Source organism: Chiloscyllium punctatum, chromosome 5 (assembly GCF_047496795.1).
Source record: "Chiloscyllium punctatum isolate Juve2018m chromosome 5, sChiPun1.3, whole genome shotgun sequence".
NCBI lineage: Eukaryota > Metazoa > Chordata > Chondrichthyes > Orectolobiformes > Hemiscylliidae > Chiloscyllium > Chiloscyllium punctatum.
Genome location: NC_092743.1, coordinates 53130871 through 53158364, shown reverse-complemented (window position 1 = coordinate 53158364; position 27494 = coordinate 53130871). Strand labels below are relative to the sequence as shown.

At 39.5% G+C, this 27494-nt stretch overlaps 1 protein-coding gene across 7 annotated transcripts in view; it reads left to right on the top strand.

Annotated features, from left to right (window-relative positions):
- The window catches only part of LOC140477084 (RNA-binding Raly-like protein), a 910390-nt gene that overhangs the window by 512927 nt on the left and 369969 nt on the right, over positions 1-27494 (top strand). The window lies entirely within an intron of this gene.

The window sequence follows — 27494 nt, the reverse complement described above, 5'->3', positions numbered from 1 at the left end:
AGGAGAACATCTTCCCCACATCCACTCTATCCAGGCCTCTCAGTATTCTCTAAGTTGCACTGAGATTCCCCCCTCATCCTTCTAAACTCCACTGAGTGCAGACCCAGAGCCCTCACCTGCTCCTCATATGGCTATCCCTTCATCCCTGGGATCATTCTTGTATAGCTGTTCTGAGCCTCTTCTAATGGCCAGCAAATCCTTCCTTTGATACAGAGCCCACAGCTGCTCATAATATTCCAACTACATTCTGACTAGAGCCTTATGCAGCCTCAGCAGTCCATCTGTGCTCTTATATTCTAACCATCTTCAAGTGAATGTTAATACTGCAATTGTCTTTCTAACTGCCAGCTGAACCTGCATGTTAACCCTAAGTGGGTCCTGAACCAGGATTCCCAAGTCCCTTTGTGCTGCACATTTCCAAATCCTTTCCCCATTTAGAATGTAGTCTGTGTCGCTATTCTTCCTAACCAAACATATTCCCGTATAGTCAAGAGTGTGCTGCTGGAAAAGCACAGCAGGTCAGGCAGCAGCCGAAGAGCAGGAGAATCGACATTTCGGGCATATGCCTGAAGGACTGAATGTTTCATTCCAAATGACGGGCTTATGCCAAAAATTTGACATAAATTTAAGGTGAAGGGCGGAAGGTATAGGGGAGATGTCAGGGGTGGGTTCTTTACCCAGAGAGTGGTGGGGGCATGGAATGCGCTGCCTGTGGGAGTGGTAGAGTCAGAATCATTGGTGACCTTTAAGCGGCATTTGGATAGGTACATGGATGGGTGCTTAATCTAGGTTAGAAGTTCGGCACAACATCGTGGGCCGAAGGGCCTGTTCTGTGCTGTATTGTTCTATGTTCTATGTTCTATGTTCTGCCCCTTGGATGCTGCCTGACCAGCTGTGCGTTTCCAGCACCACACCTTTGATCTCCAGCATTTGCAGTCCACACTTTCTCTTGTGTTCCTATAATATTCTATCGTCCACTTCTTTGCCCACTTGCCTAGCCTGTCCAAGTCCTCTGCATCCTCAAAACTATGTGTTCTTCAACCTGTCTTTGTGTCATCTGAAAATTTAGCAATAATGCCCTGAGTTTCTTCGTCCAGATTGTTTATGTATAATGTGAATAGTTGTAGAACTTCACTAGTCAACAGCTGCCATGTTGAAAAAGACTCCTGTCACTCCAATCTCTGTCTTCAGCTATTCTATCCATGCCAGTACCTTATCCCTAACACTATGGGCTCTAATTTAGCAACCTCCTGTGTTCAGAAGGCTCAAAGGCATTCTGGAAATCCAAATATGTCCCATCCAGTGGCTCTCGTTTGTCTAACTTGCTCATTAATCCTTGAAGAATTCTAAAAGATTTGTCAGGCATGACCTCCCCTTGACAAAACTGAACTGACTTGGCTCTATTTTACCATGCACTTTCACGTGTCCGCAATCTCACCCTTTAATAATGAACTCTAATATCTTTCCAATGACCGAGATCAGGCTAACCAGGTTATAGTTTCCTATCTTGTGTCTCGCTCTCTCTTAAATAGGGATTTGGATTTTGCCTTTTTCCAGTACCCTGGCACCATCACTGACCCCAGTGATTCTTGAATGATCACCACCAATGTCTCTGCACATCTCCTCAACTATCTCCTTCAGAATTCTGGGGTATAGTGCATCTGATCCAGGTGTTTTATCCACCTTCAGACCTTTCAGCTTCACCAGCATCTTCCTCCCTAATATTATACTCACCTCAGTTGACTCTCTTGAAGCCTGGTTATGTTGCTGGTGTCTTCCACTGTGAAAACTGATGCAAAGTACCAATTCAGTTCCTCCATCATTTTTTGGTTCCTCACAGTTGAATAGGTTTTTGCATGGTAGAGGCATTAAGGATGATGGGGATAATACAGGTAGGAGGAGCTGAGATGATGGATAGATCAGCCATGATCTTACTGAATGGCGGAGCAGACTCAATGCGCCAAATAGCCTAATCCTGCTTCTATTACTATGATTCTATGATTATGACTTCTTCAGCCTCATCTTCCAGTATTCCAATGTCCACTCTTGCCTCTCTCTTCTCTTTCAGATATCTAAAAAAAAAGCCTTGCAATCTTTTTCTTATGTTACAAACTATCTTAGCCTCAAATTATATCTTCTTCCCCTCGATTGCTTCATTTGTTATTCTCTCCTAGTTTTAAAAGCTTCCCAATCATCTGGCTTCTCACTAATCTTCAACATATTTTATGCATTTTATTTTGTTTTTGTGCTGTCCCTGACTTTTCCTATCAACCATGGGTGCCTCATCCTCCCCTTAGTAACCTGCTCCTTCTCTGGGGTTAATTTCTTCTGTGCCTCCCAAATTATCCAAAATATCAGAAACTCCTATCATTGTCTGCTCCACTCCTGCTAGGCTCTCCTTCCAATCAATTTTGACCAGTTCTCCCTCATGTCTTTATAGTTACCTTTACTCAATTGTAATACCATTATATCTAATTCAATTTTCTCCAGCTCAAGCTGCAGGGTAAATTCTATCAGATTATGGTCACTGCCCCTTGCGGGTTCCTTCATCTTGATCTCCCTAATCAAGTCTGCCTCATTAAACATTTCTAAATACAGAATTGTCTGTTCTTTGGTGGGCTGTACTACAAGCAGCTCCAAAAATAAAGTCTCATTGACATTCTACATCTTCCTTTCCTTGAAATTCAGTACCAACCTAATTTTTCCAGTCCACCTCACGATTATTGTAATAGTGTCTTTCTTACATGCCTTTTTTATTTTCTGATTTATTTTCTTCCCCACATCCTGACTACTGCTGGCAGGTCAGTAAACAAGGTCCCGGAAAGGTTTTTTTTACCTTTGTGGTTCCTCAGCTCTACCCATACAGATTCTATGCCATCCAATTGTATATCACATTGATTTAATGTCAAATCTTACTAACAAGGCAACCCTGCCCCTCTGCCTGTCCTTTCATGTATCCTTGTTATTTAGTTCCCAGCCTTGATCCCCTTGAAGCTACATCTCTATCATATCCACAACATTGTACCCAAATTTCAATCTGCATTACAAGCTCATTTGCCTTGTTTCATATATTGTGTGCATTTAAGTTCAACATTCTCAGTTCTGTGTTGGCCACCTATTTTCATAATTGTGCCCTTGTCTGCTGTGTCTGATGTTAGATTCCTGATAATTTTCCCTACTTTCTGTCCTATTACTTGTTGTGGAAACTTTAAAAACCTCTGCTGAGCCCTCCCCCATCTTTAACTTTTTCCTTAATTTTTCATGCACCTGAATCCCATCTCCCCCACTTCACTATTTAGTGTAAAACCCTATCCACAGTCCTAAAACATGATTTTCCAGGGCTCTCGTCCCAGCATGGTTCAGGTGGAGCCTGTCCCATCAGAACAGCTCCCTCCTTCCTCAGTACCGGTGCCAAGGTCCCATGAATTCCAATCTATTTCTCCCACACCAATCTTTGAGCCACGTATTTAGTTTTTATTCTTGTTGATCCTGTGCCAATTTGCTTGTGGCTCATGTAGTTAATCAAGACATTATTATCTTTCTTAGTTATGCCTTTTAATTTAGTCCCTAACTACTCAAATTCCCTCAGTAGTCAAAAAGTGTGGTGCTGGAAAAGCACAGCAGGTCAGGCAGCATCCAAGGAGCAAGAGAGTCGACATTTCGGGCATAAGTCCTTCATCGTGCTCCTCGGATGCTGCCTGACCTGCTGTGCTTTTCCAGCACCACACTTTTCGACTCTGATTTCCAGCATCTGCATTCCTCATTTCTCATATTCCCCCAGCCGAGCCTCTTTCCTCTTTCTACCTATATCAGTGGCACCTAGTGGACCACAGTAACTGGATCTTTCCCCCTCCTACTCCATGTTCCTCTGCTGCCCAGATGAAAGATTGTGAAGCTGGGTACCAGGCAGGCGACACAACCTTTAGGACACTCGATCCTGTCCACAGAGAACAGTGCCTGACTATGCTAACCCTGATTACAATTACATTTCTCGTTTCTTCCCCCTGTTGAATGGCTCCCTGTACCACAATGCTATGGTCAGTTTGCTCATTTCCCCCCTACAGCCCCCCACTCTCATTCACACAGTAAGCAAAATTCTCAAACCTATTAGACAAGCTCAAGGACTGAGGGTCCTTCAGCACTATCCCCTGGGTTACCTGCCTTGCTGGGAGTCAGTGAACACTGACAGGATATGAGATAGTTAATCGAAGGGGTGTGACTGCCTCCTGAAACACTGCACCTCAGTAACTATCCCCCTCCAGATGTGTAACAGTGTTCAGAGTTCAGATTCCAGTTCATCAACATTGAGCCAGAGTTCCAATGGCAGCAGAAAGTAACAGTCATCCCTCTAAATCCCATCTTGCTAGTCCTCAAGCCTTTTGCAATTCAGCCCTAATATCAAGCAAACCTGAGTGGAAAATCCAGACCACTCATTCCCCCACTCAGGTGCATGTGTTTCAGCTTGCCATCAAAGTGTCCTGAACATATACAACTTCCATTTAAAACTGTGTTTTGCAGTCAATTTCATTTCATTATCTGGCTTGATGGGGCACCACTAACAGGAACAGTACATGTTATTGACAAATTATAAAGAAGGATCTTGCATCGCACTGAATCACTTACACTGTAAATACAAATACCACAGTATAGTCATTTTTAGGATGGTGTACCAGTTGATATATTGATCCTAAATCAGGTGAAAGATACTATTGAAGAAAACAAGCCGCAACTGGTCCAAAAACTAGATCATACCTTCCTCAGTTGATAAGACTTAGCTTTCCTCTTGGCAAACCTGCTACATGGCTCCTCTTGCCTTTTATCACATTTCAGCAAGGAAGATTTCTGGCTGATCTAATTTTCAATTTCCAAATGACTAAATGTGGAGTTGCAAAGGTTATTCTTCCAATTAAAGGAAGGCTTCCACCTGTTTGGGAAAGACCCTTTGTTGCTGACCTTTTGGTTGTATGGAAAGTGTGCTAATCATAGAATCCCTACACGGTGGAAGCAGTATGGACCCATCAAGTCCATACTGACCCCTCTGAACAGCATTCCACCTAGACCCCATCCCCATCCCTATAATGCTGTATTTACTATGGTTAATCCACCTGGCCTGCACTTCCCTAGGCATGATGGGTAATTTAGCGCAGCCAATCCACCTAACCTGCACATCTTTGGACTGTGGAAGGAAACTGAAGTATCCAAAGGAAATCCATGCAGACACAGGAAGAACACAAAAACTCCACATAGCTGAGGCTGGAATTGAATCTAGGTCCCTGGCGCTGTGAGGCATCAGTGCTAGCCACTGAGCCACTGTGCCACCACTAATGGCGAAGTTGTATTGCTAATAATCTAGTGGTTATTGAACATGAGTTCCAATCGTATCCTGACCATTTGAAATCCATTTTTAAAGATTTGGAAAAAAAATGCTGGTGTCAGCAAAACTGACTCAAGAGATCTCAGGTTGGTGAATGCATGCGCTGATGTTATTCAAAGCAGGAAATCACTACTGTTGCCTTGTTTGGTGTTTGTACAAAACCAGTTTCACACCACCTTGGGTTCTTAATTGCCACACAGGCAATTCACTGACTTATCACTCACATCACCATTTAGAATTGAAGAAGCAAGTTCCCCATTGTCATCTTGAAAATGACTGATGAATATTCCTGTTGAGAACAGTTTTTTTTTAAAGAATACCACAATCATATCACTTAATGAATTTATTGGGAGCAGTGGTAAGACGTGTTTGAGGAGGTACATTGCATCAGGCAATCTTTGGTTGCTATTGCAATTCCTGCAAACTCCTAAGTAAATTGCAATTGTTTTAACAGGTTATGCAGAATTGCACATCTGCAGGCAAAATTGTCCTTGTTAACATTCAAAACATTGTTGAACTGTTAATGTTCACCACCATCTTTTCATAAATGCTAACCTCATGTATTTTCAAACCCTGCATTTTACATCAGAGAGAAGCTATGGGCTTACTGTCTAGCCAGCAGGCTTGTGGCTCATGTATACCACCTCCAACTGTTCATGCTTTGTAAATCATTCACCCTCCTCAAATTATCTAGTCAACTCTTCTTGAATGAAAGTTGCATCATTTGAATGTCACACAGATGCTATTATCATAAGCAGTACTTTCTATAAATTTTGCGTCACTCATTTAATTTTCTGTGATATTTTACCCGTCACGTGGGATTCTTAGTTTTTCTTTGTGGTAAGGTACCAAACGTGCAAGCTGACAATGTCACAGTGAAGGAAGAATGATGCAAGCAAATGTCTATCTCCTCAACAAATCCAGATTAAGGATTGTGAAATTAATAGAGCAAGGACCGAGAAGGATCTGTAAATTAATTAGGTTGCAGAAAAAGATTGGATTGAGAGAATGTTGAAGAAAAAGAGACACAGAGGGAAAGCAAGGAACAAAAAATTGAAATTTCAAAATTTTCCTCCTCCAAAACCAATTAATGCCTGAAGAATTGAGACTCCGCATTTGTAAATTTCTTTTAGCATCAGGGACGTGATCTGGCAATTGTTGACACTTCTGTTTTTGTTAAAACTGAAACTGAATGGCCTGGTCAAAATTTTCTTATAACTACACAGATCCATCAACGTAGCATTTTAATGATGCTATTTTCATGAAGCCCCCACTAGTTCCCTAATGAAGGAGCAGCACTCTGAAAGCTAGTACTTCCAAATAAATCTGTTGGACCATAACCTGGTGTTGAAAGTGAGGACTGCGGATGCTGGACATCAGAGCTGAAAAATGTGTTGTTGGAAGACCGCAGCAGGTCAGGCAGCATCAAAGGAGCAGGAGAATTGACGTTTCGGGCATAAGCCCTTCTTCAGGAATCCTGAAGAAGGACTTATGCCCGAACCATCGATTCTCCTGCTCCTTTGATGCTGCCTGACCTGCTGTGCTTTTCCTGCAACACATTTTTCAGCTATAACCTGGTGTTGTATGATTTTTAACATTTTCATGAAGGTAACAGTAGAGTGGTACATTTTGGAGAACAACCTTTGCAATTTGAAGTTTAATTGCACAATTGACCAAGCCTGAAATTGTTCTAATGTTTGCACATAAATAATAGCCAGTGCTATTAGCCTCAGCATAATTTTGACAGTAAATTATAGCCCACTAACTATGTAATTTTAAAAATAGATGCACTTCCTCTCCTGTAGAATTCACTAATTTATTTGTAGTAGAGTCACAGAGTTATACAGCTTAGACTTAATAATTTTACTGAGGCAAATCGCTTTTATGTTTCTGATGGTTATATTGTAGTACAGACCAATGGAAAATGCTTTTGTTCTGTATTATTGTGTCTTTATCATAGAAAACAAAGAAAACGAACATGTACAAAGTCATGGTTTGAACTAAATTGATTTAAATTTATACTGTGTATTTGTAATGCAACAACACCATGATGTTTTGCAGCTAAAATAAGCAGCCCCTTATATTGTCTTCTCGTGAAATTCCCTCTCTTGAATTATCTACCCTCTTTTAATACAATGAATTCCTAACATTAGGACAAATTGGAAAATTATTTTTACACTGTTTTTCTTTGAAGTGTAGATTTTAATTTGGAATCGCATTGAATCTTAAAATGCTTTTTCTTTGCTCAAATGCAGTTCCATAGGCCATCACAGATAAGCATCTTGATAGTATTTCATATGAGTGATTTTGTGATTAAGTACAGTAAGTGAGGAACAACAGTTTTAAAAAATACAATTTGGGAAAATGCATGTATGTTAGATTAGATTAGATTACTTACAGTGTGGAAACAGGCCCTTCAGCCCAACAAGTCCACACCGCCCCGCCGAAGCGCAACCCACCCATACCCCTACATCTACCCCTTACCTAACACTACGGGCAATTTAACATGGCCAATTCACCTGACCTGCACATCTTTGGACTGTGGGAGGAAACCGGTGCACCCGGAGGAAACCCACGCAGACACGGGGAGAACGTGCAAACTCCACACAGTCAGTCGCCTGAGGCGGGAATTGAACCCAGGTCTCTGGCGCTGTGAGGCAGCAGTGCTAACCACTGTGCCACCGTGCTATATTAGCTATATATTTTTTCCACCTCCTTAAAAGCACCATTGTCACTGATTGGTGCACCCTGCTGGGAACACCTGATCACAGAGTCACCACTATTGTACTTCACAAGCAAGGCAGGGGACAAAGATGTTCATGTTAGGAATGGGAACATAGTTGCTAACAGGAAAAGATGCGTTCTTCATACACATCTTACTTGGCATCCTTCTCTTATCACACTTTGATTTTCTCATCCTTGTTCACTTATATTCAGAGCTGTTCTCTAGCACGTATGAACCAAGGAAACAGATTATTAAACAATATCAGCCACATAATTGGACTCAATAAAGTCATCACATTTCCTGCCTGTACACACAAACAGGCACAGAATCATGATCACAATTAGCCAATGTTTTATCTTCCTACCCATGCGTCTGAGGTTCTTTATAGCTCCACTTCACTCATTCCAGTTTAGGTCAGTTAAAGCAACACAGTCCAGAGAGCATCCTTCAGAAGCATCCTAGCTCAAAAAGAGCAACCGATTAGGCATAGGCTGCAAAAGATCCATTAGCCTTAATTCCATTCCAGGTAAAATAACAAATCAATGGTGCAGAATAAAACTGATGATCACCCACGCTATTTTAAAAAAAAAATATTCTTTCATGAGTGCATCATGATTCTCCTGCATAGGCCACCATTTGCTGCCCATCCAAAAAGAGTCAATAGGTATTAGTATGCAGATACAGCAAGTGACTAAGTGGCCAATGGAAAGATAACCTTTGTTACATCAAGGATTGAACATCAAAGTAAGGATGTTATGCTTCATTTACAAAGGGCATTGGTGAAACCAGGTAGGCTTACTGAAGGAACATGTAAATGTTGTGGAGGCAGTTCAGAGGAAGTTCACTAAATTGGGATGCTGAATAAGCTATAAGAGTTGCTTTGAAATAAGTTTGTCCAGGCTAAGCTTGTTTTTCTTCGAGTTTAGAAAAGCAAATTGTGGTTTCATTGGTCAACCTTTAAGATGGAAAGAAGGGAGGGAATTCTCTGCCTCAGAAGTTGGTAAAGGCAGTGATTTTGAATATTTTAAGATTCTTGCTTGATGAGAAAATCAAAAAATTTATGGGGGTTAGATGGGTATGTAAAGTCCACATCACAGACAAATCAGTCATGATCTTATTGAATGGCAGAGCAGACCAGGAGAGCTGAATCACCTATTTCTGTTCCAAATAGATGTTTCTAATTACCCTTGAGAAGATGATGATGAGCAGTTTTCTCGAATTACTGCAGTTCATGGCATATAGTGACACCACACAGGGTAGTGAATTCCAAGGTTTTGACTCAGTGACAGTAAAGGAGCTGTGATATAATTCAAGTCTGAATGGTGTGTGGCATGGAGGGGAACATGCAGGTGGTGATGTTTCCATGCATTGGCTTCTCTTGTCCTTCTAAGTGTTAGAGGTCATGGGTTTCAAATATGCTATTGAAAAAGACTTGGTGAATTGCTGTACTGCATATTGGAAATGAAATGAATGTTTATTGTAGTGGAGGAGATACTGATCAAATGAGCTGCTTTGTCCTGGATAATGTCAAGCTTCCTGTATGTGTTTAGAAATGCATTCATCCAAAAAAGTGGAAAGTATTTCATCATACTCCTGATTGTGCCTTGTAGATAATGGTGCTGATATTTTGGGGAGTCACAAGGTAAGTTTCTCTTCCTCAAATTTCAGCAAAGATAAAGCAATGGTAAAGCATTAATTGTCAAGGGGAAATGTTACGTTCTTGCTTGCTGGAGATTTAATTACCTGGAATTTATGTGATTTAACTGTTAATTTTTACTTATCAAGCCAGGCTTGAATTTGTCCAGATTTTGCTGCCTTTGGACACAGACTGGCTCAGACTGAGGATTCACAAATGGCACTGACAACTGTGTAATCAGGAGTGAACATCCCATGTCTGATTTTGTGATGGAGGGAAGGTAAATATTGATAAATGTTTTGGCTAGGGCACCACCCTGAGGAACTCCACCAGTGATGTCTTTAGGCTAAGATTATGGACCTCAACCATCTTCCTTTGTGTTTGATATGGCCTCCTTTGACTCTGGATATCTGGAATAAAAACAAAAAATAAAATTATGGTTCTTTGATGAATGTATCAATGCCATTTTCCTGCTCTCATCCTAAATTGGGAAACCCCATCAACTTTGCTTCCAAATTACATCATTCCCTCAGCTCTCACGGTGCCCACCTTCAATGCTTCCCTTTCCTTCGTAGACTACTCTGTTTCCATTTCTGGGGCAGTCTAAGAAACAAGCATTAATTATAAATCCAGTAATTCCCAAAGTTCTTTGATTTTACTTCTACTCATTCTGCTTCTTTTAAGGATTGCATTCAGTTCTCACAGTTTCTCCACCTTTAAAACACTATTCTGACAATGCAACCTTTCACTACCAATGGCTCTGTTAAGTCTTCCTTATTCTCAAATAAGGATTATGGTCCCTTCATAGTTGACAAACTATTGGTTATTTACTACACTTTTGCTGCCTTCCTATTCCTGCTTCAGAGAACAATAATAGAGTCTCCCTTATCCTGTCTTCTACATCGCCAGCCTCCAATATATAGTGGCTCATTTTCCAACTTTTCAGTCACAACGTATGGTCATTTCCATGCAGATGTTCCCTTTTTCCATTAGTCTTCTGAAAGGATTATTCACTTCATAGTATCCTGGCTCATTTGCCTAACTCCCTCAATGTTCTGCCTCCTTCCTATGGCACCTTTCCATGATCAGGACTTTACTTTTTCTTGTTTAGCCACAGGAAGGCAACAAATGCTTTTCAAATAAAGCAGCCACTTATAGAATGGGGAGACCAAATCCAGTTTGCATGGCCGCTTTGTGGGACAACTTTGTTCAGTGCATAAACAGGACTCTGAGTCCTGGTGGCATCCCATTTCATTTCTCTACCTTTTTCTCATTGCTTTCTCTGTTGTTGGCCTGCAGTGTTTGAGTAAAGCTCAATAAAGTTTAAAAACCAGCTCCTCATATTTCAAATCGACATTTTTGAGCTTCCTCATGACAATTATGAGTTAAATATTTTCAAACCATTATCTCAGCACCCACCTATCCCTGTCCAATTTTCCCTCCTTCCCTTTACATTTTGTCAGCCTTGATGCTATTTGTCTTAGTTTTACCTTTAGATAGTTACTCCACATTACTCTGTCTCCCCTGGACCCATCATTTATTTCTTTACTCATCCCAATACCACTCAATAGTAAATGATCAAATTTGTAGATCGTACCAGACTAAGAGGGGTCAATGCAATCAGAAGAGAAAGTTCAGAAATTATAGAATGTATAGCCAAAAGTGCACAAGTAAGCACAATAACACTGACAAATGACATGTAGTGGTGTAAAGTTCTACACGTAGAGAGGAGAAATGGGTAATATATCTGTTCCATAAATGATTTGAAATTGCAGTTGATGAAGCTGAAAGAGGTATAGGAGCAGTGGTAGATTCAAAGTTGCTTAGGTCCAACAGATTGCCAAACAAGTAGAATATAAATCAGAGATATTGATCAGACTGTAAAATGCCTGGTCAGGCCATGTCTTTAATTTTATATCAAGCGCTGGTCACCAAGAAATAACTGAGACATTTAAGCACTGGATAGCAGTTTCAAGAAGAGATACTCAGCTATTCACCAGAGCTTGAATTGTTAGCAAAAGCTGGAAAGCAGATAGATTTTCACAAGAGCTCTTCTACTGGTCGGCTATACATTTGGCATTGCAGCAATGTAGGCAGCATTTGGGCTCCTGGGCTTGACTGCTCCAGACGGTCGCTTCCTTCCTTCTTCCCTTACCCTTTTTGTCTCTTTTACTTTTTCTTCTTTTCCTTCACCTTCTTGTCAGTGGCAGTGGAGAGAATGACATTGTGGAAGGGAGCAACTGAAGTGGAACTGTTGTTGAGGTGGTAGCCTGGCCTGGCGATGGACGCAGGGACTCCTGGTTGTGGTGAGCCTGGAACAGGGGCTCCTGGATTGGCCAGGCAGCGGCTGAAGTGGCTGCAATGTGGTATGCCTGGAGCATGGACTCGAGGCATTGATGGGGTGGCTGTGGAGCTAGGGACTCTTGGCTGTGGTAGGCCCACAGCAGGGCCTCCTAGTTATTGCGTGGCGGTGGTGGCGGCTCCTGGTTGTGTCAGGGCTGGAGCTGGTGTCTCCTGGCTGTCAGTGAGGTGGCGTCTGGTTGCAGAGCAATTGTGGGTCCAACCTGGGACCCAGTAAGGGTAGCCCATCGGTGTAGTGGACCTAGTGATAAAGAGATAGCGCCTGACGAATGGCGGCTCCGACATTAGGGGGTCTGGCACAGGTCAAGTGTTGGGGGTGTCATTGGTAGGCTGGCTCAGGGCTCACAGTGGAGGTGGTGAGTGAAGATTAGCTCTCTTTCAGCTTTGTCCTTTCATTCTTTTTATTCTTCAAATATTCAATGGCTCTAGATTTTGGAGGCAATTGAAGCTATTCACTGTGTTTTACCATGTTGTTCATTGTAGAGTACAAGTGACAATAAATCATCATTTATTTGGAAGAAGGCCCAAAAGACTCTGAGAAACAAAAATGACGTAGTGTCAGCATTGTTTTCTCTAGACTTTATGCAGTTCTTCCATTAAAGTTGCACATGAATGAGTTGGAGAATGCTCACACAGATTCAGATCCTGTTTCGATTTTGGTCAACCTGACAGGAGGTCTTATTGTTTCTTACATGGCCAGTAGTCTGGGTACGTTTTAACAACATTCTTTTATTTGTGCAGTAACATTGCCTATTGTCATGGGTCTACACTCACTCAGAGTGACTCCCTCATGAGATCTCTCTCCAGCACAATGTCTCAGACATGTGATGTTATATTTTCCTTACAACATCATCGCTTAGGCTTATACTGTTAAACCATGACTCCACAAGTAAAGATGCATCTGTGAAGTTATTTTATAGGTGTATATGCTTACTAAGAACATTAGAGAAAGGTAACATGAAAATATTACTTCAAAATTAAGCTGTTGGAAGAGGGCAAGGTGAAAGATTAAAGATTAATTTCAAGACTGATAAAGAAAGTCTTTACAATATGTTATGGACCAGACCAAACCCTCACAAACTATTCAGAAAATAGTCTTGACCCTAACTTTTCCTTATTTTGAAAGTAAGTGTAAGGTGTTGCATTCTAGATACACTTTGATTGGTCAAACTTCAAGATTTAAAGCAAAACACACTTTATTCATCCACTATTGTTAAAGTTCAACAAAAGAAAGAAGGAATTGGAATAGCTTAACTCTACTGGAAATCTTAACAGAACAATAGATATAATAACTATTTCTAATTAACTGTTACAACATAACAACATCCCATAAACATGCCCTTGGCTAAATTCAGAAAACAGATTGTCTCATATGCGGTTATCTACTCCAGGAAAAAAAAACATCAAAAGACAATTCTGACAGAGTGTGAGAATTCCAGCTTTCAGCTGTTGTGAAGAGAGATATGGCAGGTTTTTTTTCACAACCCCAGCAGTTTCTGCTTAAAGCTAACTAAAAATTCTGGTGGTGTGAGAGCTTAACCACAACCATTCAGGCTGCCTCTATTGTTCCAGCTTTAAAAAAACCCCAAAGCTTCACAAATTGTTTGTTTTCTCATAGACTGCTCTTCACCTCTGCCTTGAAACCTCTCTTTAAAAAAAAGCCAGGAAAAAGTAATCTCTTAAAGCCACAGTATCATCACACAATGATCTACGTAGGAAAAAACATCTTAGTATTTGGATGAACTCCAATGAAGTGAATCGTATTTAATCATCCCTCCTCACTTTGTGGACAAGCAGATGGAGAAGACTTTTTAATCCCATTATTCTTGACTACACTTAGATCTTTAAATGATAATATTGCATTAACTCTTGCTACCAATCCATCAACAAGCATTAGATTGTGCAGATATTGCTTTCATTTTGGCAGTCTGGATTAAATATTTAATGTGTGTCTTGTTTCACTGCTTTGTTTTAGAGTGAGGTGGGCTTTTGTCCTTTTCTGTATGAAATCAGGCATTCTACAACTAAAATGCTGAACAGTTAAGTGTAAATAATTTTGTCCCTCTCACTTGTGGTGTGGTATGGCAAACTCTTAATGTAAAATGAACAACTCAGTGATAGCAATGTTCAGATGATCAAGTCTGATCAATTTTGTCAACAGGCTGTGGGCAGTCTGAGCTGGGTACACACTGGTTGTTGGGTAGAAATGGATAAAAGTTATGTGGGGCCAGGAAAGGCAACCAAAACATTTGAGGAATAGATTGTCATGCAGTCTGCAGTGTTCCATTTAGGGCAATTGATTAGATAATAAAATATCAAATGGACAAAGCACACATTACCAGTAAACAAGAATGGCATCAGGAATCTGCACGCTGGTGTAAGATTCTGATTTTAAATATGAGAATCAACAGATTGGAGATGTTGAGATCTGAAATTATCAATGAGGCATAGTTTGATGTTAGTTTGACGGTGTTAGATGGATATTTGGTCCTACAAGCTTGTTTCTATTTTCTGTGCAGTACTGTACCAGATTTATACTTAGGATTTACAAGATTCAATTTTCATGATAATTTTCCTTTGGCTCGAAGCTCTGATAATCAAACAGTTTTGTTTTAGTGACTGAAAAATATTTTCAATGCTCGGCAATTGTGAGGTTACTTGAGTAATGATGGATTGATTCTACCAGATTGAACACATTAGTATTATGCCTCACTGGGATGGCATGCCGGAAATCAAGCCTTGCTATTCCCAGAGTCATCAAAAAATTTAAAGATTTTAACATTATGAACTGTCAATATATAACTCTATTAGTTAATGCTGTTGTACCCTTGCAAAACCCCTTACACATACATAGAAAGCAACAGACATGACAAAAACATAAATAAAAACTGAAAGAACTGCAGATGCTGACACCAACAAAAACAGGAGTTGCTGGAAAAGATCAGCAGGTCTGGCAGCATCTGTGAAGAGTAATCAAACTGAATGTTTCATGTCCAGTTCTGAGGAAAGGTCACTGGACTCAAAATGTTAACTTTGATTTCTCTTCACAGATGCTGCCAGACCTGCTGAGCTTTTTCAGCAACTTCTGTTTTTGTTTATGATAAAAACGTGGATGTTATGGGTGGAGGAAAAGACTGGAAAAGCAGTTCAGTGATTCTAGTTCACAGGGTTTCCTGAAATGATTCTTGTGCTGATTAGAATACTGCTTCTCAATTTTGCTCCTGCAATTATTTTCACTTGTTTCCAAGACGCACCGGATGACAGGTTCACACTTATAAAAATGCTCTGACTTATTAATTAAAAGTCACAGCTTACAAGAGCTACTGAAAGAAAAATACATTGTTTTTCTTCCAACTTAAAGTAGTTGTTACTGAAGAGAACAGAGAATGTTCCCAAGCCTAAAGAAATCTAATGGCTTCTCCCTGTCTTGTTTACACCCCTAAGCTGTTCAGCTACCTGGGAGCCAATTGCATAGTTGTGGGCAGGCAGAAGAACATTGTCCTTAACTGGTCAGTAGTTCACAGACCAATCAGCCACTTGTTGCTAGTTGAATCTCCATTTGTATACAACCCTTATCTCCAAGTGATCAACTTCCAGCTTGCCATTTACTGCTGCTCAAAACAGGAGCTCTGTAAAGAGTGGCAGGTTACTTACTTTCAAAACATGTAGCAATCCCTCAACAAACTTTGGTTTTTAAAACAGTTTTTTTTCCCCATTTCAGTCTGCAATTAAAAGTACAAAACAATTAAGAAGGACATGGTCTTTACTTTAAAATCAAGGAGACACACAAATTTCAAAAGAATGTGATGATAGCTGAGTGAAAGACAAGACATGGTCTATATCAGTCTGAGTTTGGGCAGGAGCATTTGTTACCCGTTTTAAGGCTTGCTTGATAATCAAGCAGGAAACAATTGTCAAATTTTCATCTGCAAATCAGACCAATTTTAGTTTGACTGCAATGGCAGGTAGATAAAAATTGATGCCAGTCTTTAATTTTCATTGTGTCATTAATCAAGAAAGTGAACAATTTCATCAACAATATAAAATTGCCCAGCATTTTAATGAAATTCTCTCTATCATCCTTTAGTGCATTCAGAACTATATCAAATCAAGGTCACAGTCTCCAGTTTGTAGTGCCACTCACTGTATTATATATCATCAATGCTGAGCTGAACATTTGTAATAAATGTCTGACTGGGTTTAAATATAATTAATCGTCTAAAATACACCATATATTTCCAGCTTGAATTACACTAATGTGTGAGTCTTTAATATCGAAGAGTACCAAATTTTCAAATTTGTCTCTTGGCTTTAGTCGTTCAAAGTTGCAATATGTGTTGTCAATCATTCATCCAATGTAATAAACTGATAAAAACATACCCCAAGATGTCACACGAATAGCGAATAGTCACCCTGGAAATTAGCAAGGTGCATATGGCCTTCCATTGTTTCTCTGATTTTATTTCTCATATGGAGAGCTACTGATGATATCTGCAGTGTCAGTAAGTCAGATCCACATTGGTACATTCACCATGTTTGGAAAACCTCATTTATTAAAAGGTTTTGTGATGCCTACCTCTCTTCTACTAAATGAAGTGCTTCCTGTTCAACTTTCACTAACTCTGCATTGTCACTATTGTAGCCATTGTCTTACTATCAAATCCTCCCAGGACAGATGTCAGATTGAGATGGCATGACATGGTGCCAGGTGATTTCTGGGTGACGGTTTCAACTTTCTCTTCCATTGCTGCAGAAGCTGCAAGAGCCAACAGTTAAGTGAAAAAAAATCTGGGCAGCACAGTTACACATTGCCAGCTACATAGCTACCGCACAGTGTGAGGGTCACGGGTTCAATTCCAGACTTGGCCAACTGTCTGTGTGGAGTTTGCAAAGCTTGATGGAAAGCAATGGTGAATACAGGGATTGAGTAGATGGGTGGTTCTGGATGGGATGCTCTTTAGAGGGTCAGTGTGGACTTGATGGGCCAAATAGCATTTCTTTGATTCTGTTCCATGATTCTGAAAAATGTAGCGTAGAGCCACCCTCAATCAGCAGCAGCTATAGATGCAATATATGTCAGTTTGTTTGTCAGTGTTTGCGATAGGAATCAGAATGGAACACGAAGGAGCGAACATCATTATACACAAGCTGCACAGGGACATCGTTCCATGTCTTATGAGTCTTTGTCTGCCAATATACAATAACATCTGACACAGGAACAACTGGCATGTGCAGCCAACCTGAAGGGTATCAGGACATAACAGACAGGCAGAGAAGATGTGACGGTTTCACAGACCCACAATTTTCGCTGTAGAAAACTGACATCAGGAAGCATAATCTGCTGGGTATCCACAGGAGTTGAGTTTCACTGAGCATCAACACTGTTCTCCCACCATCATCTCCCATCACCATCTCCCCATTTTAACAAGTTAGTTGCCAGAATTATTTACAATATTTCTGCCAAAGGGGCAAGGAATTCTCATGAATTTGGGCATGATGTAAAGCACTAATGTATACATCTTTAAATGTGATATTTTCAAAAATCTTCCAAGAGAACAGGATTTAAATGTTTTAAATTATATAAATCATTTCAGTTTTAATGCAAGAAACCTACATGTTTTCAGTCCATGGCTTCAGCAAATGGTACAGTATATATTTTGAAATACATGCAGCCAAGTCCTTACATGTTTATACACTTCCACACATTAGAACAATAGGTGCTGGGTGAGACAGCTTGATCATTTTTGATCAGAAAGCATAGAGGACTTTTGGGGGTTGAGGTAATTTACAAACATAAGTGAACAGAGGCTCAAAAATGAGCATAAAGCTCATTATAACTCTAGGGATCTTAAACATGTTGATACCAAGAAGAATGAAAGTAAAGTAGGACACTTTCTGGATTTGGTAACAAATGTCAATGTATGCAAGATGAGTCATGTCTAATGGAGCATTTTTCTATAGGTGAAGATCATGAAGGCTATGCATCATACATCTTTATAGAGTCTTGGCTGAAAGTGGGATCTTAATTCAAGTTCCAAATGATATATCAATTTTCTGTACCATTCAGAGCAGTAGTAGTGGATATTATTGTACAAATGCCTGAAGTTTATTTCTATTCGTTCATGGAATATGGGCGCCACTGCCTGGATCAGTACTTGTTGCCTATCGCTAATTGTAACCCAAATTAATTGGCTTGCTAAGGCTATTTCAGAGAACAGTTAGGAGTCAACCAGATAGCTATGAGTCTGCAGTCTCATGTAGGCTAGACCAGGGAAGAATGACAGATTCCCTTCTGGAAAGGACATTAGTAAACTAGATGGGTCTATGCAACAATGGTTGTAAAGTTGTCATTGGGCTAGTTTTTAATACCAGATTTTCATTGACTCAAATTTCCCAATCTGACATGCTGTCCCCTGAGCATTAAGCTGTGACTCTAGATTACTAGTCCAGTAACAATAACATTACATGCTAACTATTATAGAGCCACTGTCAAACAAAGAACAATACAGGACAGGAATAGGACCTTCAGCCCTCCAAGCCTATGCCGACACATTTTGCCCTTTCATACTGAAACTGTCTTCACTTATAGGATCCATATCCCTCTATTTTCTTCTTATTCATGTGCATCTTGAATATTGCTATCATGTCTGCTTCCATCACCACCCCTGGCAAAGTGGTCCAGGCACTCACCACTCTTTGTGCAAAAAAATGTCTCACACATCTATTTTAAACTTCCCCCCTCACACCATGAACCAGTGTCCCCCAGTAATTGAGCCCTCCACCCTGGAAAAAAGCCTCATACCTTCCACTCTATCCATGCCATTCACAATCTTATAAACTTCTATTAGGTCACCCCTCAAACTCCTACGTTCCAGTGAAAAGAAACCCAGTTTATCAAGCCTTTCTTCATAGCTAAAATTACCCCATAGCAGGTAACATCCTGGTAAACATTTTCTGTAACTTCTCCAAAGCATCCACATCCTTCTGGTAGTGTGGTGACCGGAATTGTGTGCAATACTCCAAGTGTGGCTTAATTAAAGTTCTATAATGCTGCAACATAACATGTCTAACCTTATAGTCATTAAATCTTCCAATGCAGGCAAACATGCCATATGCTGTTTTTACTATTGTATCTACCTGTGCTGCCACCTCCAGTGATCTATGAACCTGTATATCCAGATCCCTCTGCAGTATCAATTACACTTAAGGGTTCTGCCATTCACTGTATAATTTTCACCTGTACTTGACCTTCCAAAATATATGACCTCACCTTTGTCTATATTAAACTCCATGTGCCATTTTTCTGTCCAACCTCCAACTGATCTATATCCTACTGTACCCTCTGACAATCCTCCTCACTATCCACAATTCCACCAATCTTTGTATCATCCACAAACTTACTAATTAGACCAGCTAATTTTCCTCTAAGTCATTTATGTAGATCACAAACATTCAAAGTCCCAGCACTGATCCCTGTGGAACACCACTAGGCACAACCCTCCATTCCAAAAAGCATCCTTCTACCACTACCCTCTGTCTCCTATGACTAAGCCCATTCTGTATCCATCTTGCCAACTCATCTCTGATACCATGTGACCTCACCTTTTGTCCTAGTCTGCGCCATGAGGGATCTTGTCAAAGCCTTTACTGAAGTCCGTGTGGATAACATCAACCACTTTTCCCTCATCAATCATCTCCATCATCACCTCAATAACTAGATCAATTTAGTGAGGCATGACCTCCCCCACACAAAACCATGCTATTTATCACTAATAAGTTTATTTGTTTCTAAATGCATATAGATCTTGTCTCTGATCATTTTATGTTGAATTTTACAAAGTATGCTGGAATCTTAGTTGAAGTGGGAATTTGGTTTCAGCAGATGTTGTGTTTTTGGGTATGTGGAATTTATTGGCCAGCTAGTATATGAGCATTATTCAGAACTGGTGAAACAGTATGCTAAAGCCACTGATGCTATTTATATGCTTGTGGCATGGTGATCTTCTGGCAATCTCATTGTTGTACCATAATTGGCAAAGATTTGAGAGGGTCACCAACTTAAGTGTGGTACAAGATTCTCTCCAGGTTACTAAATCAGAGATTTCAATAGATACTTTTGTGCCTCAATTTGCTCTTTAATGGGAGCTTATGATGGTTATTATGTGTAGCAAAGCTGGTACTGTAAAATTTATCTCCATACAAATGTCTAATATCCATGATTGAAATTCTAGGATGGGTCTGTCTTATTACAGTGCTGAATCTTTTTTTAAAAATTGAGACCATTTTCATGAGGAATTTGGAGCTATCTTAGCTAGTGTTCATTATCTTTCTGACCAGAGAAATCAAGTGATTTGCTTGGTGCAGTATTGGAACAATTGAGCTAGGAAAAAGATGGGCAACCTCTGGGGAGCATGGACAACGTATTTATCTTAAAGTGCTAGTCAATGGACATGCCAAAAAGAAAAAAGCACGGCAATGTGATATTGCACACTTAAAATAAATTAAGTTAATTAGTCAGCTTCTAAGCACAATATTAACTGGATTTCTGTGCTATTTCCTTCATAGAATACAACAAAGATGCAACAAGGCATGAAGAAGGCAAATTGAAAATGATCTAACTCTTAGTAAAATCCATGGCAAACATTTTGCATGAGGTAAATGTAATAGAAATTATTGCTTGTGGTTTGGAAGTGAGCCACTGGAGTGAAGTTCAATCTAAACCTCATAAGTAAATGGGGCATAAATTCAATATGTGGCCCAAGTGCCTCCATTTGATAAATTGATCTGTGTGTGTAACGTCAATAACAATTGTTGAAAGAAATGTATGAAGCACTTTTCTAATTAACCCGATGTTTTAAACTTATGCTCGTTTTCAATATTTTACATTTGTCTCAGTATTCATTTGATTTTGAATTACAATTCAATTATTCCAGCAAACCTCAACTCCTTTGCTGTCCTCTTGTATCCATTGGAACATACCAGTATTTCTTCTCAAAAGAAAATTCAACAGATTTCAAAGAAGTGTAGAAAAGCAGTTTAACATTTTGGAAATTCAATGTCTGTCTTCACATTGTTCAAAGTGTCCTTTTATATTCTTAGAATCCTGAACGATTCCAGCCTGGATGGGTCTGGTCAACACAAATTCCATATTGGCATATCTGAGTGACACGTAGTGGAATATCAAAAGCTGAGCTTAGACTACTGTTTTGAAGTGACAGCTGAAGCTTCTAGATCTTAATCGTTCAAGAATAGGACAGCATATCGACTGTTGAGGGTTAGCTGTTTAATTCCTTAATTGACTGTGCTCTTCAATGTAATTGAAGCGGTATCTGCACATAAATGTATGTTGGCAGTGATGAAGTTATCTTTCAGGATGCTGAAGAATTTATTCATGTTTCCTAGCTAATCTGTATTCATTTGCAAACAAATATGCCCTTGAGATGTGTCAGTGTATTTTGCACTGCCTGTCATGGCTTTTATGTGCAATGATACAGCTGCTGTAGATTCAAGGTGGTATAAAGCTGAAGGAGAGCAGCAAGCTGACCATTGACCACCAAGGTACAGTAGCCAGCGATTATTTGTCAGGACAGGAAATGAGTTGACAAACAGTGGCTTTGTTCAAATAGAATGGGACATTGAGCTGCCCTTGTGAAGGCAAAATTTAAAATCACCTCGCAAGCAATTTGTGTTGATCCTTACTGTGTTAGCCTGAGATTTGGCCTGATCGAATGCAGAGGGCAAAGAAAATTCTGTAACACCTCTGGGACCCTGAATCAACATATTAAAATGAAAATGTACTGTCAAAGATATTGCTGTTATGTATTCAGTAACAAAAAAAAATACAGTTTTAATGACAAGCATAGTTTGAATAATATTACAACTCCTGCAGATTTCGACATCGATTTAACATAGCAAAAAATTAATTTCAAGAGGGAATTAAAACACCATTTCTTTCCAATTATAAGGAATAACTTGAGCTAGTGCCAGGCATTTGCTTTTATTCCAGCATGCCTGCGGCAAAGTGCTAGAAGACATACTTGAACTATTGGATCAACATCAACCACAGACTTAAGCCAGTACATTAAAATCTAACATCTCAAAGCTGATAGAATTTCCAATACATACAGGCGCTCAGAGCGCTGACATGCATCATGAACCTGTTTTAATGACAGTTCTCACCATTCCAATATGTGCAATCCACTCTATCTATATGATAGATGTATCAAAATTGTGACTGAACACTAATAAAATATCTACAGGTAGAAAAACATCTGGAATGTAAAATTCCTCCTATGCTTTCATGCTCCCATGTTCATACAATTAATAAGAAAAGGAAATAATGGGCATTGACTATCAGAAAATACCTGAACGAAAACTGGTCACAAATGATAACAGATTGCCTACTGTAACCGAACATTCGAGGAACATCAACTTGGAGGATGAAATAACTAGTATATGGCAGGTTTCCAATTTACACATAAAATAAGAATAGAGTTGATATCAAGAAGTCACTGGACAGAGAGCAATAAAAATAAACCAGTGACATAACAAGAGTAAAATGTACAAGTGAATAAAAAACTCTTGTTGTTCAACATATATATGCCAAAATCACACTATTAAAAATAACAGTGACAGTTACAATATGTGAAATTGATACAAAAAAAGAAATAGCTGGAGAAACTCAGCAATTCTGGCAGCATTTGTGAAGAGAAAACAGAGTCAACATTTCAGGTTCAGCGACCTTTCTTCAGAACTGATTACAGGCAAATTATAGACTGCTGTATTTCGAATTTTGTTTCAAATTTCCACCATCCACAGTTCTTTGGGGTTTTCTTTGCTATGTGAAATTGATAATTCTGTGATTCCATGTTTCAAGTATTAACAATAAGAAGTAGAAAATTAGGACTACTAAAGGTGGAATTTTGCCCTCCCTAGTGTGGCATTAACAATGGCAAAGAAGTTGAGAAAATGCAATGACTGAAGAAAATCACAATCTCGATATCAAGAAAATGTTTTCTGCTTTTCCACTTAAACTTTAAATGACAACTTCAGATTCTCACTGTTGAGTGGTGACTGCTTTATTTCTGTGCACATTCAATTCATTGTTAGCCCATCTCAGCATAATTATACACTACTTTGAATTCTTCTCTCCTTTCCTGAAAAAAATAGATGGCACAAATTCCTGACACAGAGGTCAGAGTGAGCACCTGGTAGCTGCAGCTCACCGAATTCTTGTCATGGTTATCATCCAACATGTCTTCACCACAACATCCCTGCATGCTTCATGACTGCCAGCCCCCTCGACCCTTCTAGCTTACTGGCAAAGCACCAGCTCACCACATCAGACATCAGTAAATTTGATTTTTTTTCATGTGAGGACATCTAGTTTTGATTTCTGGTGTCCCTTATTCTTTACGAGTGGCAACTCCTTGCAACAAAGCCAGGATTGAGATTCTATATGGAATAAGCCAGTCTTTTGTGCCAATAATATTTGTATTAACCACACCATAGGCCTTCATAGTATTGAAAATCAAACTCTTGTGAATGCTAGCCATGATAATAAACAGTTGGCAATGGAACTAAAAACCAGAAAAAGGACCTCGATTTGAGAAAAGCAGCTGAAACCAACTCACACACTACCTCAATATTTTAGAGACTATATCATATGGCATATGTCTGCAAAATTCATCTTGTGGCTCTTAGTTTGCTTTCTTAGCACTCATTAACTTTGTGCTTACTTGAAAGGTACCCATCTCAATGGCTTGCATTGCTTTTTAATGCATATGGTGCTAACTTGCAGGTTACCACTCTCTGATGCTTGTATTGTTTTTGGTGCAGAGGGAGAGGCAAGTAGCTTGCAATAGTGGTGACCACTGAACAGTCAAGGAGGCGTGCTTGTCGTTATAGGCCATTAGGCCATGTCCTTGTCATACCTGCAGCATGTACGAGCAGCTTACATGGCAATTACATTGCATATTCTTCAGCCAAATGGCCATGTGTGAACATCAACATGGGTCAGTCCTTACTGGATGAAAGGGAACTACAGTCAGTAGGAACTGCCACAGTCAGAAAAGGGGCTGGTCCAGTTACAGTATAGGGGTTGGCCTTGGTAGGTCAGGTTCGTAGCGTAACCAGAGTCTGGTGATCCTTCTCCTTACTATCTGTGAACTGGGCGATATCAGACGGGACATAAAGTGCAACAAGACCGGGTAATCTGGATTCAGTTAGAGTGTTGGGAGACATTAGTCCAGGAGCTGGACAATCGACAGTTATCCTGTGAAGTCAGTCTGAGGAGTGGGCTGTGTTTCCTGGAGATGTGGGGGGAGGGTGGGGTGGTGTTGGTCAATAGTATTCACCTCCTCAAGGATAGTCCATTGAGTCCTTGGGAAAGTAGGCAACTGAAGTCTGGGGCTGGTGTTTATTGCATTAAGAGATGCACAGTTGGTCTTTAAGTATGGCGCCAGCAGCATGAATATTGGAGGACTCCATGGTAGGGGTGGTTGCATTGTTAAGAAAACTGTATAATTAGTGAGGTGAAGAGCAGAAGTTTGTATGATGAAAATCTGTCCCTACCATGGTGGACCAGGCACCACGAGTCTCACTTAACAAACTTCTTTAACTACAAATGGAAGCAAATTGGAAAATTCCAACCTATGAGTTTATCTTATCTTCAACTTTTTCTCCCTATATATACTGCATCCCTATGGGGAGTATGGATTCATAGGATCATGAAGATGTTTGCCAAAGAATAAATTTCAGATTTCAGTTAATATAGGTTTCCATTGATCACTGCGATAACTCCAGTGAGGAAATAGCAGAAATCCTCCACTCCTCCCTTAAAATCAAGTAATGACTGACATCATTGTTTCTTTGTGTGTAAAACCTGTCTTCACTTAAAATTTTTGGAGAAATTCAAAGGTAAATTTTGCTCTTACCCTACGTAAAGTGAATTAGGGCTTAATCCCTCCTTCGAAACCTTCGCCTCTTGTTTGAAGACTCTGCAGAAGACTGATTGCTGAGCTTTGATTTCTTATGGGTCACATGATGATCATAGAATACATTACAGATTGTCTTTAAGTACTCAAAGGGAGGATTTGAATGGCTACATTTTATAATTGCAGGGGCAAGGTTGTTTCTTCATGAAGGTCTTCTGCCTCAACCAATTTAAATGCTATGGACTGCCACACAATAAACAGCTCACTGTGGTTTTCTGGCTAAGAGCCACTGATCTGCATAACAACATTTCAGTAAACCTAATTTGATGCTGGCCAGTCTGCTTTATATTTCCAGCATTTCTTCCTGTGATACAGAAGCAATTCCTAGAAATGTATGGGCCATAGCCTTGAACGTGTGTGCTGTGATGTACACCTCCTGGTGTAGTTTAGCAGATTCTGGTAACATAAAACCTTAATGATGTGGTGATCTTGACCTTTACAACTGGAACTAACCTAGATTTTGCATGTCATTGTTATGCTCAACATCCCAAATATATGGCTCCAACCTGCCTTCGGGATATGACATTTCATGCAAATCCATCCTCTGATCGAGGGCATCAGCTTTTATTACCCCATATTTGCTGCAAACAAGGCTCAGTGATAGTAGCTGAGTTGTCCACAATTGAGGTTATAGTTGTGGTATTTGTGGGTGGAAGGATGCTATCACCAATCCTCTTTTTGGCTATGTTCAAATAGGTTTACAGTGGTACTGTAAGTAACTAGATATATGAGAGCCATCTATATGTGGAGGAATACTTGTACCAAATTAATTTTTGTTGTAGAGATCTGCTTCTTCCTCATAATGAACAATCACTTATCCATCCAATTTCTTCACTCAATGGTCAAATCCATGATTTGGAGGAGCCAGTGTTGGACTGGCGTGGACAAAGTTAAAAATCACACAACACCAGGTTATAGTCCAACAGGTTTATTTGGAAGCAGTGTCTTTTGAAGCACTGCTTCTTCATCTGATGAAGAAACCACCTGATGAAGAAGCAGCGCTCCGAGAGCTAGTGCTTCCAAATAATCCTGTTGGACTATAACCTGGTGTTGTGTGATTTGGTTGTGTAACCAAATCCATGATATTTGTACATTTATAATTCAAGACATTTGATCAAACATTATCAGTGCTATTGAAGTTTCAAAGTTATCAATTATTAAATACTTTAAATTTGACACCTGTATAAATCAGAAGGTTCCAAACATGTTGGCTGCTTTATTTAGAAGACTGCAGTGACTGATTATTGCTTAGATTAACTAAATATCATAATGAAGCCATACACTGGTTTTTGCAGTCAACATTTTCTGAATTGTATAGTATCCTTTTCCCAGGCAGTTTTTTAACATCTTGAACTTACCTGCTTTGTTAGCACTTTAGAAATGTTTCCTTATAATGATGTCTCAGACCTTTTGAAAAAGCTAGAGGTGGCCATTGCTGTTTTGATGCCAAAAAATGCAGTCTTGCAATTGAAAATGCAGTTGTACTAAAACAGACAGTTGAGTTTCATTAAAATGTCTTCAGAGCCATCATTTCTTCCTTTTATGGCCATCAGTGTTATAGAAAGCTATTATTTGTACAGATCAAATGACTGATTACAACTTGTTAGGGTAGTAAATTTGAGTAAATTCAGAAACATTTTATTGGATGACTTAATTTGTAAACAGCAATGAGCTGCATTGCCATAGATTAGACTGATCAGGGTTCAATTTGTTGATAAATATATTTTGTAAAGAGAAGTGATCTTTGCTCGCTTCCTTCTATTCAGAGCATCATAATGCAAGAATCATTTGTATAATTTTCCTTGATGTTGTGCGATGACAACATAGAATATTCTATTCTAAGTATGATTGACTAATGTATTGTAGAATGAGCACATGGTTTTGGCAAAGCACAATGTACTGAAAATATGGAACTGGTTGGGCAGTACCTGTGATGGAAAAACAAAAGACAGATTATTAGATTATTTTTGGGTCCACAAAAAGTCCCCTTCTGAAACATTAATAACTTGTTTATTTTTTCCCTATTCACAGATGAGAGCAGTCTATATGTACAACTATTTTCTTTATTTTAAACTTGCAACACATTTTCTTTGGCCAGATCTTTAGTTCATGTTGACAACAATATGATAACATGATGTGAACTCAACGTCAATATAATATTGCTCAACTGAGGTGTTTTCTAAAAACAAGTCCACAACTGTTAATGTTTTAGCCATTATTTTACATAATCAAAGCTATAATTTCCAGAACTAAGTATCACTTTATTCCACATAAAGGCATTGACCAATTCTGAACTCAATATTGTTAGAACATATTCAAATCCTTTCTAATTTATCCATGCTTCTTTTGTCTTGTCCACTTACTAATAAATAAATAATATTACTCCTTATACCCCCAACCATC